This window comes from Lepus europaeus, chromosome 11, assembly GCF_033115175.1.
Source record: "Lepus europaeus isolate LE1 chromosome 11, mLepTim1.pri, whole genome shotgun sequence".
NCBI classification, from domain to species: Eukaryota; Metazoa; Chordata; class Mammalia; order Lagomorpha; family Leporidae; genus Lepus; species Lepus europaeus.
In genome coordinates, this window is record NC_084837.1 from 29,883,226 (window position 1) to 29,900,650 (window position 17,425).

The following is a 17,425-nucleotide window of genomic DNA, read 5'->3' on the forward strand; positions in this document are numbered from 1 at the left end:
ACTTTGAGACCTCTATGATTTGCAGAACCATACATTTTGCAGAGCCATTAGAAAACTAAATAATGATTGGGTTATTTTAATTCTCAAAATTAATTGAAGCAGATACTTGTGAAATCATTGGGGGAGTTTTTTAAAATTAATTAATTTATTTATTTGAAAGGCAGAGTTACAGAGAGGCAGAGGCAGAGAGAGAGAGAGAGAGAGAGAGAGAGGTCTTTCATCTGCTCGTTCACTCCCTAGATGGCCACAATGGCCAGAGCTGCACTGATCTGAAGCCAGGAGCCAGGAGCTTCTTCTGGGTCCCCTCTGTGGGTGCAGGGGCCCAAGGACCTCAGCCATCCTCTACTGCTTGATTAGAAGTGGAGCAGCTGGGACACAAACTGGTGCCCATATGGGATGCCACCAGTGCAGGAGGTGGCTTTACCCTCTATGTCACAATGCCGACCCCGGGAGTACTTACAGAACAGTTCTTTGAGATAATTCAATACCAACAATAGTCCATCCTACCAGCCATTTGAACAATCTCCCCACACTAGACAGAGAAAACAAATAAAAGAACTGAGTGAAGCTGAAATCAGGATGCTGAAACAGAAAAAAAAAAAACTAATGAAAACTTCTGAACAGGAGCAAAGACATAAAGAAAAAAAACAACAGCAATGTTCAGATCCCCAGTGCAAAAGAAGACTCCACTGAGAGACAATTGGAACTCATAAAAGAGTTTGGTAAAGTGGCCAGATATAAAAATCAATGCAGAAAAATCAATATCCTTTGTACACAGAGACAATGTCTTGGCTGACAAATAACTTTTAAGATCAGTTCCATTAACAATGGCTCCAAAAAGAATCAAATACATTGGAATAAATTTAATCAAGAATGTCAATGATCTCTATGATGAAAACTACAAACCACTAAAGAAAGAAATAGAAGAACACATTAAAAAATGGAAAAATCTTCTGTTTGTGGATTGGTTGAATCAACATCATCAAAATGTACATACTACCAGAAGCAATTTACAGATTCAAGGCAATAACAATGCCAACAACATTCCTTGTAGATCTTCTAGAAAAAAATGATCCTGAAATTCATATGGAAACACAAGAGACTCCAAAAAGCTAAAGCAATATTATACAACAAAAACAAAAAACAGCCAGAGGCATCACAATGCCTGATTCCAAGACACACTAGAGGGCAGTTATCATCAAAACAGACTGGTACTGTCACAAAAACAGACTTGTAGACCAATGGAACAGAATAGAAACTCCAGAAGTCAATCCATGCATCTATACCAACTTATCTTTGACAAAGGAGCTAAAATCAATCCCTGGAGCAAGGACAGTCTCTTTAACAAATGGTGCTGGGGAAACTGGATCTCCATGTGCAAACATTTGAAAGTAGACCCCCTACCTTTCAAAAACCCACTCAAAATGGATCAAATACCTAAATCTATGACCTGATACCATGAAATCATTGGAGAACATTGGAGAAACTCTGTAACACATTGGCATGTGCAAAGGCTTCTGAGAAAAGACCCCAGAAGCACAGACAATCAAAGCCAAAATTGACAAAAGGGATTACATCAAATTGAGAATCTTTTGCACTGCAAAAGTAACACTCATGGGAGAAAATATTAGCAAACTACACAACTGATAAAGGGTTAACATCCAGAATCCATAAAGAGCTCAGAAATTCAACAACAACAATAACAACAAAACAATCCAGTTAAGAAATGGGCAAAGGACTTGAGCAGGCATTTTTCAAGAGAGAAAATTCAAATGGCCAACAGACATGTGAGAAGATGCTCAGGATCATTAGCCATCAGGGAAATGCAAATCAAAACCACCGTGACATTTTACCTCATTCAGTTAAAGTGGCTCATATCAGAAATTAATAAATGACAAATGCTGGCAAGGATGTGAGGAAAAGGTACCCTGGTCCACTGTTGGTGGGAATTTAAGCTGGTCCAGCAACTGTGGAAGACAGTATGGAGATACCTCAGAAATCTGAATATAAACCTACCATATGATCCAGCCATCCCATTCCTGGGAATTTACCTAAGCCAAAATAATCCAGTATATAAACCAGTTATCTGTACCCCCATGTTCATTGCAACACAATTCACAATAGCTAAGGTATGGAATCAAACCAGATATATATCAACTATTGACTGAATAAAGAAATTATGGTATATATACACTATGGAGTACTACTCAGCTGCAAAAAATAAAGAAAGAAAGAAAAAAGAAAAAAGAAATCCTCTCCTTTGCAGCAAGATGGTTACAATGGGAAGCCATTATACTTAGTGAAATAAGACAGTTCAAAAAGACAGATACACATTTTCTCTGATCAGAGGTAACCAATAGAGCACCTGAAATGTAATGTATTAGGGTGAAATAGACATTTTGAGATTCGATGATTGTTGATAGTCCTTGCCTCTTCCATTGAGGGACAGTGTTTTCTTTGTTGTTGTTGTTTTTTAATTCATACTATATGTTGAACTCTTACTTAGAGTAGGATTAATCAGATGATCATTAAGTATACTGAAAATAGATCTTTGTGAAAATTCTGAGTGGGAATCTGAGAGGGAGAGAGAGGAAGGGTTGGAACATGGAGGGGAGGTCGGGTGGGGGAGAAGTACCACTATGTTCCTAAATCTGTATGTATAAAATATATGAAACTTGTATAACTTAAATAAAAATTTTAAAAAGAAAGAATTAATTTTAGTGTTCTATAACACAGTAAGGTAACTATAGGTTTACAATAATTTATTAAAATTATTATTTTATATTATTAACATAAATTGCTTTTAGTTTATTTTCATAATTAATTTATATTCCAAAATAATCAAAAGAGTTCAAAGTTTCCTGGCACATAGAAATAGTAAATGTTTGAGGAGATGTAAATGCTAATTACCCTGATTTGATCATTACATATTCTATACATGTATCAAACTATCATACTGAACTCCATAAATATGTAGAAATATTATGTGTCAATTAAAAGTTTTTTAAACACCTGATCAAACAGGGCCAAAGACTGGTTAAGGCTAAAGCAGTAGAAGAATTATTACTTAATACTATTAAGTTTTCAAATAAAATGCATTAGTGATTACATGTCATTATAAATATAGCCAAACTGGCTAACTTTCCTTCAAGGAATTGGGTTTAAAAGTTTCAGTCACAGTTTTACTTCTTTTTTTATTATTTAGTAAATATAAATTTCCAAAGTACAGTTTATGGATTACAATGCCCCCCCCCATAATTTCCCTCCCACTCGCACCTCTCCCATCTCCTGCTCCCAATCCCCTTCCATTCACATCCAGATTCATTTTATATTATCTTTATATACAGAAGATCAATTTAGTATATATTAAATAAAGATTTCATCAGTTTGCACCCACACAGAACACAAAGTGTAAAATACTGTTTGAGTACTAGTTATAGCATTACTTCACATTGGACAACACATTAAGGACAGATCCCACATGAGAAGTAAGTACACAGTGACTCCTGTTGTTGACTTAACAATCTGACACTCTTGTTTAAGGCGTCAGTAATCTCCCTAGGCTGTCGTCATGAGTTGCCAAGGCTATGGAAGCCTTTAGGGTTGCTTGATCACCTCATTATTCAAGTAGCCAGGGCTAGCATTTTCCCCCCAGCATCTCTAATGGCAAACTAACCTGAGGATCAAGGAATCAGTCCACTACTTAAGAGTTAAATAAATTTTCTAATTATTTTCAAGCTCAAAAAGTATAATCATTCAAAACGTAATCAAGAGGAAGGAACATACTGAATGAAGAAAAAGCTAATTCAATCATAATGAGGGAAAAGGAAAACAAGTATCTCTCAGCTTGGAAAAATGATGGTAATAACTGAAATCAATCTATTTCATTATTTAGTGTGTTCCATTATAAGTTAGGTGTATATTGCATTTACTTCTAAGTAGGATAATTGATCTTTCTTGAATTTGAAATATTCTTACTAACTAAAAATAATCAACTAATTAATTTATAGTGAGCCTGTCATTAACATCACATGTTAATATATGTTCTTAAAATTGTAGTGAAATATGCAATAAAATTCTTTGTAGTAAAATGTAACACTTTTAATCCAGAATGTTATCCCACTTTATTCTTTAAAAATCTAATGGTATCAGATAAATATAAAGTTAATTGCACATCCCATTCTCATTATCCTCTCCTCAGGCTAATCAACTTTCTTTTTCTGTTCTCTGGCTATAATAACTTTCCTATGTCTTCAATATGCCCTATTTCTTTCTACCCTGGGATCTTTACCCCTTGCTCAAATGCTCTTCCTCTATTCTATGCCTCTATTTCTACTATTTTTACAAATTACAGTTTGAAGTTAATTTAATCATCACTTTGTTAAGGAATCCGAATATGCTCCTCAATCAAGGCATTGCCTTTGGTTTTTTTACCCTCTCATGCTATTCTACACTTCTGCAAAGAATACATAACTGTAAGGGCCTGTGCTATGGTACAGCAGGTTAAAGACCCTGCCTGCAGTGCCAGTATTCCATATGGACACTGGTTTGAGTGCTGGCTGCCCCACTTCCAATCCAGCTCCCTGCTAATGCACCTGGGAAGGTAATGGAATATTTTCCAGGTGCTTGGGTCCCGGCCCTGATGTGTAAGACCCAAAGGAAATTCCTGGCTTCGTATCGGCTTAGCTCTGGCTGTTGTAGCCATTTGGGGAGTGAACCAACAGATGGAAGAAGACCTCTCTCTCTCTCTCTGTATCTGCCTCTCTCTAACTCCGTCTTTAAAAATAAAATAAAAAGAATACAGAACTGTAACTTCTAAAATGATTGCTAATAGTTGTTTAGCATCTACCCATAAGGAATCAGTAATTAAAATCACTAACCAAGAATCATTAAATTAATATGGCATTCCTTCTGGAGTTGCTCACTCACTCTTGATTTTGTGGATAGGAAGTGTGAAAGTCTATACTAGAACTTTTGGAAGTGGCATAGAAAATTAATTTTAAAAAAAATATTATGTAGGATCTCTGTCTTTAATGTGCTGTACACTGTTATTTAATGCTATAACTAGTACTCCAACAGTATTTTTTCACTTTGTGTTGCTATATGGGGGCAAACTGTTGAAATCGTTACCTAATATATACTAAACTGATCTTCTGTATATAAAGAGAATTGAAAATGAATCTTGATGTGAATGGAAGGGGAGAGGGAGCGGGAAAGGGGAGGGTTGCGGGTGGGAGGGAAGTTATGGGGGGGGGGCATTGTAACCCATAAGCTGTACTTTGGAAATTTATATTCATTAAATAAAAGTTTAATAAATGAAAAAAAAAAAGAGTTCCAGATGAAACATTTCAATCAAATGCATGATGCCCTACAAAATGAAATCTGACATTTCTAAACTACTCACCCCTTTCAGTGCAAAGCTGGCCTACAACTATCAAGCAGGTCACCTAACACATTTCCACAATTAATAAAGTACTCAACTGCAGCTGACTCCAATCCACCACCTCAAGCTTTCTTTGACTTTGTCCTACAAAAGACAGAACAAACATGCTACTAGAGAGTCACCTGATTATCCTATGAGAAGCAGGACAGTCCATCCTGGTTTAAAGAGCTTTTCCATCTTACACCCTAAAATCCTGGTACTTATATTAGAAGTATGTTATGGTCATTGTGTTAGCTATACAAGTGAATACATAACCTACTTAACACTCCAGCTCATCTGAAACGTGGTTGTATATGGCCATGAGGATATCATCAAGGAATAGGAAAAGATATATCCACACACACATACTTCAAATGGAAAAACAAAGTACATTTACCTGGAACCACTTCATTGCTTACTGGGAACTAACTAATTAAAGAAATCCTAAATAAGCATCAGGTCTTAAATTCTAGTTCTGGCGATGCCATTAGTTACGATACCTAAAATAAGTTGTTTAACTTCCCTCTACCTTTTTCTTCCCAAAGATAAAGGGAATGAGCTACAGGTCTGTTTTGGTCCTTTTAAGGTTTGTCATTTTACTTTAGTTCATAAAATTGAAATGCATTCTGCTTCCTTGATCCCTACCCATTTAGCAAAGAAGGAAGAGAAGTGTCTCCAACACTATTTCTTCAGTTTGTTTAATCTGCGTTATTACACTTAGTTTGTTTTAGTTGCTTCATTTAACAACATAACTTCTAAGAATCACTTGTATATTTACATTGTAATGGCCCTTCTGAGCAATTATATCATTGGAACTATTACAATTTCAGTGCCTCCATAACATCTTATAGACATAACTAGCACTAGAGATTAAATTTTTATGAGACATATCCATGCTACCACACAAAGCATCAGATTTTTTTTTCAAATATAGTTGAGCCTTTTAATAACCTTTTAGTTTGAGGCCAGCACTGTGACATAGTGGGTAAAGCCACCACCTGCAGTGCCAGCATCCCATTTGGCACCAGTTTGATTTCCAAATGCTCCACTTTTGATCCAGCTTTCTGCTATGGCCTTGGAAAGCAGTAAAAGATGGCCCAAGTCCTTGGCCACCTGCACCAGAGTGGGAGACCCAGAAGAAGCTCCTGGCTCCTGGCTTTGGATCGGCACAGCTCCAGCCTTTGCAGCCAGTTGGGGAGTGAGCCAGCTGATGGAAGACCTCTCTCTTTCTGCCTCTCCTTCTCTATGTATAACTCTGACTTTCAAATAAATAAATAAATCTTACAATTTTTTTTTAGTTTTAAAAAGACTTAGGGATATTGACATATACCAGACTATAGTGTGAGTTTGGAAATAAGATATCTACTTAAATGTGTTTATGCAACAAGCATCATATGTAAAACACAGTCTATTGGCTGCTATATAGTTATAAAATGGTTAAGCCAAAGTATTCTGATTTGGGCTACAAATATGATGACCTAAACCAAAGAAATACAAAAGAATCACATTCAACTCATTAAGTAACTAGAACAATAAATGAATTGATATTTTAGATTTCATAATGTATTTTTCTGAGACTTTTGGATATCTTAGAAATATAACTTAAATACTCTTTCATAAGCCTTATACCACAGGATAAAATTGTGTGTATGTGTGTGTTTGTGTGTATATTCTTCAACACATGGGAATTTGATATGTATGGTGTTATCTTTGTTTTTCTAAGTCAAGAAAGTGGCTGAAGGGAGAATTCAGAAGCTCCAATAAGATGGTTACTAAGGAGTAAAATATGGAGAAAAGGAAAGGAAAAATCAAGAGCTAGAGGGTAGGAGCTTTTAGAGAAAGAACTAAGAGGTTAGGAGACAAAATCCACTTTTCTGAAAAATGGTGGGAGGTGAGAAATTGAACTTGGCTTTATTATTGCAATCCCACTTTGGGACAGTTTAAGTGACTTAAGTGAATATTTTATTGTTTTTATAAATATTTGTCCCTTGGGCGCCGGATTCTATCCCGGTTGCTCTCTTCCAGGCCAGCTCTCTGCTATGGCCCAGGAAAGCAGTGGAGGATGGCCCAAGTCCTTGGGCCCTGCACCCGCATGGGAGACCAGGAGAAGCACCTGGCTCTTGGCTTCAAATCAGCGCGATGAGCCGGCCGCAGCGGCCATTGGAGGGTGAACCAACGGCAAAAAGGAAGACCTTTCTCTCTGTCTCTTTCTCTCACTATCCACTCTGCCTGTCAAAAATAAATAAATAAATATTTGTCCCTTGATCTAGTTTTATTCTTGAGGGGTAACATCTCAAGTCTGGGCCTTAAAGCTGATTAGATTTAGTTCTTATTTTTATATTGTACAAAGCAATAAAAAGCAATTACAAAAAGACTAAGAATTCCACAGTGCAGTAACTTTCTGAAGGAATGGTATTATTTATCTCACCTCACTCATGTTCCCAGTTTGTAGCCAAAGTAGTTGTTCAGTAAACATCTGCAGAATAGAAGGTGGGTAAATAAATGGTTTCCACAATTCCCACAACATATAAGGCCATTAAACACATAAAATAAGCTCAACAAGGAACCCAATTTTTTTCTCCAATATATCAAATTTACATGAAACGTATACTTAATAAATGAATGCAGAAAAATAGCAGTATACAAAATCAACACACAGATATTCTGTTACATTTCCTTCCAATAGTAACAATCTATCTGAAAAAGAAATCAATGAAACAATCCAATTTACAATAATCACACACACACACACAAACACATACAGAAGAAAATACTCCAGAACAAATTTAATCAAGGATGTGAAAAATATGTATAGTAAAAACAACAAAATATGAATGAAAGAAATTGAAGACACAAATAAACAGAAAGATATCCCCTGTTAACGGATTGAAAAATGAGAGAAAAAGCCCACAAAGCATTCTACAGATTCAATGCAATCTTTATCAAAAGTGCAATAAAATATTTCAATTAATGGAAAAATAATCCTAAAATTTATGTAGAACCATAGAAGAATCTGACTAACCAAAACAATCTTGACAGAGACAAAGTTGGAGGTCTCATGCTTCCTGATTTCAAAATATATTACAAAGCTATCAAAAGTACTTGCTAATACAAAAACACTGACCTGTAGGACAGACTATAGAGCTCAGAAATAAACCTAGACATATTCAGTCAACTAATTACCAACAGACCACCAAGGAAACACATTGAAGAAAGGAAAATCTCTTCAACAAATGGTGTTTGGAAAACTGACTTTCCACAGATGAAAAAAATAAAATTTACACCATATACAAAAGTCAACTCAACATAGATTAAGGACTTACACATAATACTTGAAATCACGGTTGGCGCCGCATCTCAATAGGCTAATTCTCTGCCTGGGGCACCGACACACCGGGTTCTAGTCCCCGTCAGGGCGCCGGATTCTGTCCCGGTTGCTTCTCTTGCAATCCAGCTCTTTGCTGTGGCCCGGGAGTGCAGTGGAGGATGGCCCAAGTGCTTGGGCCCTGCACCCGCATTGGAAACCAGGAGAAGCACCTGGCTCCTGGCTTTGGATCAGTGCGGTGCGCCAGCCGCAGTGGCCATTTGGGGGTGAACCAATGGAAAAGTAAGACCTCTCTCTCGACCTCTCTCTCTCTCACTCTCACTGTCAACTCTGTCAAAAAAAAGACTTGAAATCACAAAATTCCCACAAGAAATCATAGGGGTAAAAGCTCCTGATGTTGGCTTTAAAATGATTCTTTGGAAATCAAAAGCCCAAGCAACAATAGCAAAAATAAGCAAATAGACTAAAATGAACTAAAAGATTCTGCTAAGATAAATGTTTCAGTAGATGAGTTTAGTCCAATTTGAACATTCCACAAAACCCATGTATCAAAATGTCAAGAATATCACAATGCCCCAGAAATATGTATAATTTTTATATATCAGTTAAAATAAATATAATTTTTTAAAAGGCTTATATACAGTAAAAGAAAAAAATCAACAGAATAAAGGAACAACCCAAGACTGGAAAAAATATTTTCAATCTATACATCCAATAAGGGTGCTAATATTCATCTTACATAAGGAGTTCACACAACTCCACAGCAAAAGAAAAAAAAATCAAATAAACCAATTTTAAAAGGGGAGGACTTAAATAGACTCTTCAACCAAGAAAACATACAAATGGTCAACAAGTATATGAAAAATGTTCAATATGACTAATCATCAAGGAAATACAAATTACAACTACAATAAGATATAACTTCACACTTGTTAGAATGGCTATTATCCAAAACATAAGAAATAAATGTTGGCAAGGGTGTGGATAAGAGGATATATTTATTACAGAAAACAATATGGAGATTGCTCAAAAAATTAAAAATATAACTACTATATGATACAGCAATCCCTCTATTGGTATGTGCCCAAAGGAAATTAAATCAGCATCTCGAAGAGTTACCTGAACCCCCATGTTCATTGCACTGCTACTCACTACTACTCACTATAGTTGAGATATAGAAACTACCTCTGTGTTCATCAATGACTTAATGGATATGGAAACTGTGGAATTTACATATATTATTCAGCATTTGTAAATAACAGGTACCACTATTTGCAACAACGTAGTTGCAGTTGGCCTGGAGGATATTACAATGAAAAAAATATTTTATCTACACTGAAATTTTGTAAGAGACTATATTTGATGTGCTCTAATGATATCAAAAAAGTTGACTGCAGAAAATGGTGCTCAATTTGCTTAATTATACTAATTATTTCATTGTGTATATACATATTTTGAAAGCATTTTGTATATTCTATATTTAAGAGAAATAATTTTCCTGATTTTTATATACTATTAATTTTTCTTATTTCTTCCAAAGTTCAAAGATAATGAAAAAATACATTTCAGATTGATATCTGACTATTGCAAATTTTTTTTTTATATGACAGGTAGAATTACAGACAATGAGAGAGAGAGACAGAGAGAAAGGTCTTCCTTCCATTGGTTCACTCCCCAAATGGCCGCCACGGCCAGAGCTATACCAGAAGCCAGGCACCCTCTCCCAATCTCCCACGCGGGTGCAGGAGCCCAAGCACTTGGGCCATCCCCCACTGCCCTCCTGGGCCACAGCAGAGAGCTGGACTGGAAGAGGAGCAACTGAGACTAGAACCCAGAGCCTCCACAGGCAGAGGATTAACCAAGTGAGCCACAGCACTGGCCCTGCAAAATTTTTAAGTGTAAAATAAATTTGCATCTTTTTTCCAAACTGAAGTTTATTTAAAAGGTGCTTATACCTTGAAACTAAATGAGATGTTTTAATGAAACTGCGTAATTTGAGTACCATTTAAGGGAGACTTTAAACACTGATTTTTTTTGCATTCATACTGAACTACAGCTACCCTAACTATCGACCTAGAAAAGAAGGCCAAATGATAATCCAATTTCTAAGAGGGTTGCACAGAGTCTGAGCAAGAAGGTCAGACTTTAAATAATCTTGCTGAACTGTAATTTTCTCCTTGGCTCCCCTTACAGCTGCCAGGTTGAGAGGAGGGAAATAGTTATAGGGTTACAAGGTGATTGCCAAATTTTTTGAGCTGCCCAGATAATTACATAGCTTGACATCCCTTTCCATTTTCTATTTTGTAGAATTAGTTTTTATGCTGTATTATTCTGCAACCACAATCCTTTTAACTGAAATTGGGAATGAAGTTTTCTTGCCTGACTAGTAAATATAGATATCAAATTGATCATATCTTTTTCTTTTTTTTTGACAGGCAGAGTTAGACAGTGAGAGAGAGAAAGAGAGAGAGAGAGAGAGAGAGAGAGAGAGAGAGAGAGAGAGGTCTTCCTTCCGTTGGTTCACCCCCCAAGTGGCTGCTACAGTGAGCACACTGCACCACTCCGAAGCCAGGAGCCAGGTGCTTCCTCCTGGTCTCCCATGCGGGTGCAGGGCCCAAGCACTTGGGCCATCCTCCACTGCACTCCCGGGCCACAGCAAAGAGCTGGATTGGAAGAGGAGCAACCGGGACAGAACCTGGCCCCCAAACTGGGACTAGAACCTGATGTGTCGGCGCCACAGGCAGAGGATTAGCCTAGTGAGCTGCGGCGCCAGCCAAATTCATCATATCTTGACTTAGATGACTATTTCTGAAACTTTATCCTAATAGATTGCTAACAGAATTTGTAATGACAGTTAGTCAAATCAAATCTTCCAGTCAAATTCCCTTCACTTTAGAATCCTATATCCCCCACAATATTGCATTGAAGGCAATTGCTTTATTCCACAGATATGAAGGAAAATTTTACCCAACTTCAAATAACTTATCCACTTTGAAAAAAAAATTAGAAGATAGGCAATAAAAACAGAGGACAGCTTTTGGATCCTTTGGGCAATTCCAAACTTAACACAATCTTAACACAATCCCACAATCTAGAATCATAACTCAGTGGTGCAACCTCTCTAACAAGTGAAAACTAGTATACTATTTGAAGAATAGGAGTCATCTGTGTCATGTGAAAAATCCTCAAGTAAACATAAAGACTCAGTTTTAATATCTTCTACCACTTCAACTGGCATAGCAACATCCATCAGTTTTCATCTATCAACCAGGAAATATGTGTGTGTGTGTGAAAATACTCAGTTCCATAACAATGTTCAGAAGTAATATAATCATATTGAGGAATTGAGACTCAAAATGCCAGATGAATTGAAAAATATCTCATTACCAACCTTTGCTATCTTAATAAATATCCTTTATATTTTATATACATATGATATATAGACATATAGGGATATATTAAGATTCAGTTCAAAGGCAGAGTTACAGAGAAAGAGAGATGGGGAGAGAGAAAGTCTTCCATTTGCTGATATACTCCCCAAACAGCTACAATGGCCAGAGCTGTGCCAAGTCAAAGTCAGGATCCTGGAACTCCATCCTGTCTCCCACATGAGTGGCAGGGGCCCAAGTACTTAGAACATTTTTCCAGTGCTTTACCAGGCATGTTAGTAAGGAGCTGAATCAAAAGTGGAGCAGCCAGGACTCCAACCAGCACAGTGCTCAAAGGGGATGTCAGCAAGGCAGATGGCAGCTTAACCCTCTGCTCCACAATGCCCTTGTAGTAAATATCCTTAACAAGAAGATGAGTAAATCAATAATGGCCTTAAAACCTAGGAAAGAAAGGGCAAAAAGATTTAAACTAAGAAAATATCAACATATCTAATGAAGCAATGGATTAAAGAAATAATTGTCATTAGATTAAATAACTATAAATTAGCTAACATTTCAAAATAAGATTCTTACTTTTTAAAGAAGTGATTAGAATATATCATTGAAAAATTTAATCCAGTTCTATATTATATGATGATGAATTCCACAGTGCCAGATAAAAGAAGATTTAGAGTAAAAGTTATTTTTAACTTCCAAAATTTATCTATTGCTCTAAAAAGGGTTATAGAGCACTCACTTTTTTTAAAAAAAGATTTTATTTATTTATTTGGAAGTCAGAATTACACAGAGAGAGAAGGAGAGGCAGAGAGAGAGGTCTTCCATCTGTTGGTTCACTCCCCTATTGGCTACAACGGAGATGCACCGATCCAAAGCCAGGAGTCAGAAGCTCCCTTTAGGTCGCCCATGTGGGTGCAGGGCCCCAAGAACTTGGGCCATCCTCCGCTGCCTTCCCAGGCCATACCAGAGAGCTGGGTTAGAAGGGGAGCAGCCGAGACTCCAACCAGCACTCATATGGGATGCCGGCTACAGGCAGCGCTTTACCCACTGTGCCATAGCACCAGTCCTGAGCACTTACTTTTAAATTGTCACAACTGTCAGGTCCCCAAAACCAGTGAAATCTCTTTCAGAATAATAGTTTTTCCCATGGTTGGTCTGGTTCATTTCAATTAATATAAATATAAATGAAGACTCAATATATGTATATGGTATCCCCTGGAACTTCAGCAAAACATGAAATTCCATATTCAAAAATAGTATAGAATATATTCTATGATTCAGTGTTTATGTAGCTAAAAAAATAATGCCCTGGTCTAGATTTTTTATTTAAAATTAGAAATGTACCTGGCGATTAAGAGAGCTCACTTCTCTCATTTGTGCCTTTCATTAAGCAGTTTTTCAGCTGACACCTTATTTTAGTGAATCATTCTTCATCCTTATATCAATTCTTCAGGATAACTGTTTTCCTTCTTCAAAGAATTTTATAAATTGAAAAAAATAGCTACCCCAACATTCTTAAAATGAAAGTCTTCTGAGCATAAAGATTTTTTAAAAAGATTTATTTTATTTATTTGAAAGGCACAGTTAGAGAGAAACAGAGGGAGAGAAGAGAGAGAGGTCTTCCATCCATTGGTTCACTCCCCCAGACAGATGTAATGGCTGAGGCTAGGCCAGGACTAAACCAGGAACCAGGAACTTCATCCAGGTCTCCCACATGAGTTCAGGAGCCCAAGCACTGGGGCCACCTCCTGAGGTTTTTTCCAGGCACATTAGCAGGGAGCTGGATCAGAAGTGGAGCAGCAGGGACTCAAATCAGTGCCATAAGGGATGCCCACAACACAGGCAGTGGATTTACCGGTTTGCCACAATGCCAGCATAGAGATTTTTGTGCATCTTACCTATTATTTTAAAGTCATGATAGCAATATTTGTAGATTCAAAGCTGTTCTCTTTTAAGAATTAATTGAATACTGTCTTAAATTCCAGTTGCAAACTACTGAGGAACCTAAACTTTGTTTCATTAATATTCCCTCTTAATAGAAATTCTAATTCACAGTAGAGAGCCAACCTAAGGTCAGCAATTATAATGGCAGAGTAGCAAAGACTATTAAAGACAGGCAATATTGCAGCTGCCTTAATGCCCAGTGACAGCAGTTCATGTCAAGCTGTTAAAGAGATATAAAGGCACATAATCTGCAGGCAACAGCTTTCTAAAATCATCTGCTTGAGTTTTCTCTTTCACAGTGTAAAGAGCTTATGATAACCATTCGACGACCGTAAGATATGCACAGGCTTGATGAATGGAGAGAATTCCTCCTAGCTGATAAATAACAAATCAATAAAGCCCTCAAATTGCTATGCAGTTCAGTAAGAGGGATATTTTTGAAGAGGCTATTTGGGTATGATATCCAGGTAAGACTAGGAGGGCTAACCTTTTCAGCATGAACTAGCCAGAGCTATCATCATCCAGCCCCCCAACAGATGTTAGGGTCCATTCTTGTTGAGGGAGGGGGGATGTGAGGAGTCAAATGGGTTAATAGGCAATCTGGAAATTGAGGGTAGAAAATGTTCCCCCAAAAAAGTTATCTTAACTAAGATCAAAAGTGTCCTCCTTCCTTAAGAATCTCCAAATTAACCATGAGAATAGCAAGGCAGTGGTGATCCCATCCTCCTGAGCTCAGTTTATTGTGAAAACTTGTTACTCAGCCGGCGCAGCAGCTCAACAGGCTAATCCTCCACCTGCAGCGCCGACACACCAGGTTCTAGTCCCAGTTGGGGCGCTGAATTCTGTCCCGGTTGCTCCTCTTCCAATTCAGCTCTTTGCTGTGGCCCGGGAGTGCAGTGGAGGATGGCCCAAGTGCTTGGGCCCTGCACCCACATGGGAAACCAGGAGGAAGCACCTGGCTCCTGGCTTCGGATCAGTGCGGTGCACCAGCCGCGGCGGCCATTGAGGGGTGAATCAACGGAAAAGGAAGACCTTTCTCTCTGTCTCTCTCTCTCTCACTGTCCACTCTGCCTGTTAAAGAAAAAAAGAAAACTAGTTACTTATCTCACCCTTCTGCATGGTTTTTGTACTATCAAGAGCAAACCACATAGGATAAAGGATTGTAAATCAGGTCTTTTAATAGGTTTTGTCTCCCCTCCTTGTAACTGAATGTCAATCAAAATTGTGCTTAAAAAATTGGCCGGCGCCATGGCTTAACAGGTTAATCCTCCGCCTTGCGGCGCCAGCACACCGGGTTCTAGTCCCGGTTGGGGCGCCAGATTCTATCCCGGTTGCCCCTCTTCCAGGCCAGCTCTCTGCTATGGCCCGGGAAGGCAGTGGAGGATGGCCCAAGTGCTTGGGCCCTGCACCCGCATGGGAGACCAGGAGAAGCACCTGGCTCCTGGCTTCGGATCAGCGCGATGCGCTGGCCGCAGCGGCCATTGGAGGGTGAACAAACGGCAAAAAGGAAGACCTTTCTCTCTCTCTCTCTCTCTCTCTCTCTCTCTCTCTCTCACCATCCACTCTGCCTGTCTAAAAAAAATAATAAATAAATAAATAAATAAATATTTTAAATAAAAAAAATTTTTTTTTTAAATTGACTGCCATGAACCACTTAGGGTTTTTTCTAATCTTGGAAGCCTCTCTCCATGCTGCTCTGGCTGAAGGTCTTTGACTCTAATAAATCTTGCTTTTAAATCTAAAAAAAAAAAAAAAAAAAAAGATTAGGGGGCTAAGAAGAGTGCAGGTTTAGATAGAATCATGGTATATGTACCCACACACAGCCTTTAAAACTTTTTTAGAAACTCTCAAATGCATACTCAAATTAAAACTATTCACCATAATTAAAACTGGGGGATGTATGCCTGGAGCTTAGGGCCCAGGACAAGCAAATTCAGATTCTGACAGGTTAGAGAATAACTTGGAGACATTTGTGGGTTTATATCTCCTTTAATCATGGTGTTAATTAGAAATGCACAAGCAACAGTCACTAGCCCCTGACAGCAGTGGGGCCACAGGAGATACCACCTTTGTGTCCGTGATGGCATTCATTCAATCACACACACAGATACAACTACGTTCATCCACATTCTCCTGTCCACATCCATCCACAAGCAGCTACATCAACCAATAACCATATCTAACCAATGTAGTATGTAGGCTTACAGACAATAGGGCCCAAGGTCAAACTGTTAAATGACAGGGCTGTAGACAACAAGTCGAGCAAGTGGGCCAGTTGGTTACCATGACACTTGCTATCATAAAAGCACACAGATATGGGGGCAAGTGCATAAAGTCCTGGGAAATTGATAATATCACCTCCCCAAGCTCATCTCAATAGAGGATTTGTGGAACACAAAAGAGAGAGTGCTACATTTCTTGGATGGCAAAAGGGGTCATGTCATCTTTTTGTATTTCAGACTCTTCATCTGCCAAAGAAAACATTTTCTACCATGCCAAGGTCAAAGTCAAAGCATTAAATAAACTTATATATTGTAGCCATCTCACTTTTGCCAAGTATTCTAAACAATTTATACAAATAATGAGCTCAGAAATATTTTCCAAAAAAGCATAAGAAATAACAAAAACAAAGAGCAACCAAGAAATGAAACAATTTAAGTGACTTTTGTCTATTTCACTAATGAGGAAAGGGTAATCACTGCCAGGTAAATCATGATCACTTTATTTACTTAAAAGTAAACCAGTAACACCACAGAGAATAGGAGGAGGAGCAAGGTGGGGGGGGGGGGGGACTAAGAAAAATATAGCACAGAAGAGAAAAAACAGAAAAACAAAAAACAGAAATAGAAGGTATAATAGAGTCACAGGCTGAGTAAATGTTAAGAAAATAAAGCTAATGATGTCAAACTCTGGATTACTGTTTAGACTTAGATTTTGCCCCAACAGGACATTTGGTGAGTGAGCCAGCAAATACGAGATCTTCCTTCCTCCTCCATCTGTCTGTCTCTCTGCCTCTCAAATAAATAAACTAAAAAAAAAAAAAAAAAAAAAAAAAAAAGACAAAAAGCTTCAACCAACAACCAACAATTCACCATGGAGAATAAACAGATGGCAAATAGGCACATGAAAAGATGTTCAATATTATTAGCCATTAGGAAAATATATGTTAAAACAATGCTAAAATACTACTACTCACCAATTAGAACTGCTAAAATAAAAATCACTGACAAGACCAAGTGCTAATGAAGATGTGGTATACTTGTAATTCTCATAAATTACTTATGGAGCTGTTAAATAGTACAACTACTCTTGTACAGTCTTGCAATTTCTTATAAACAAACTTTCACC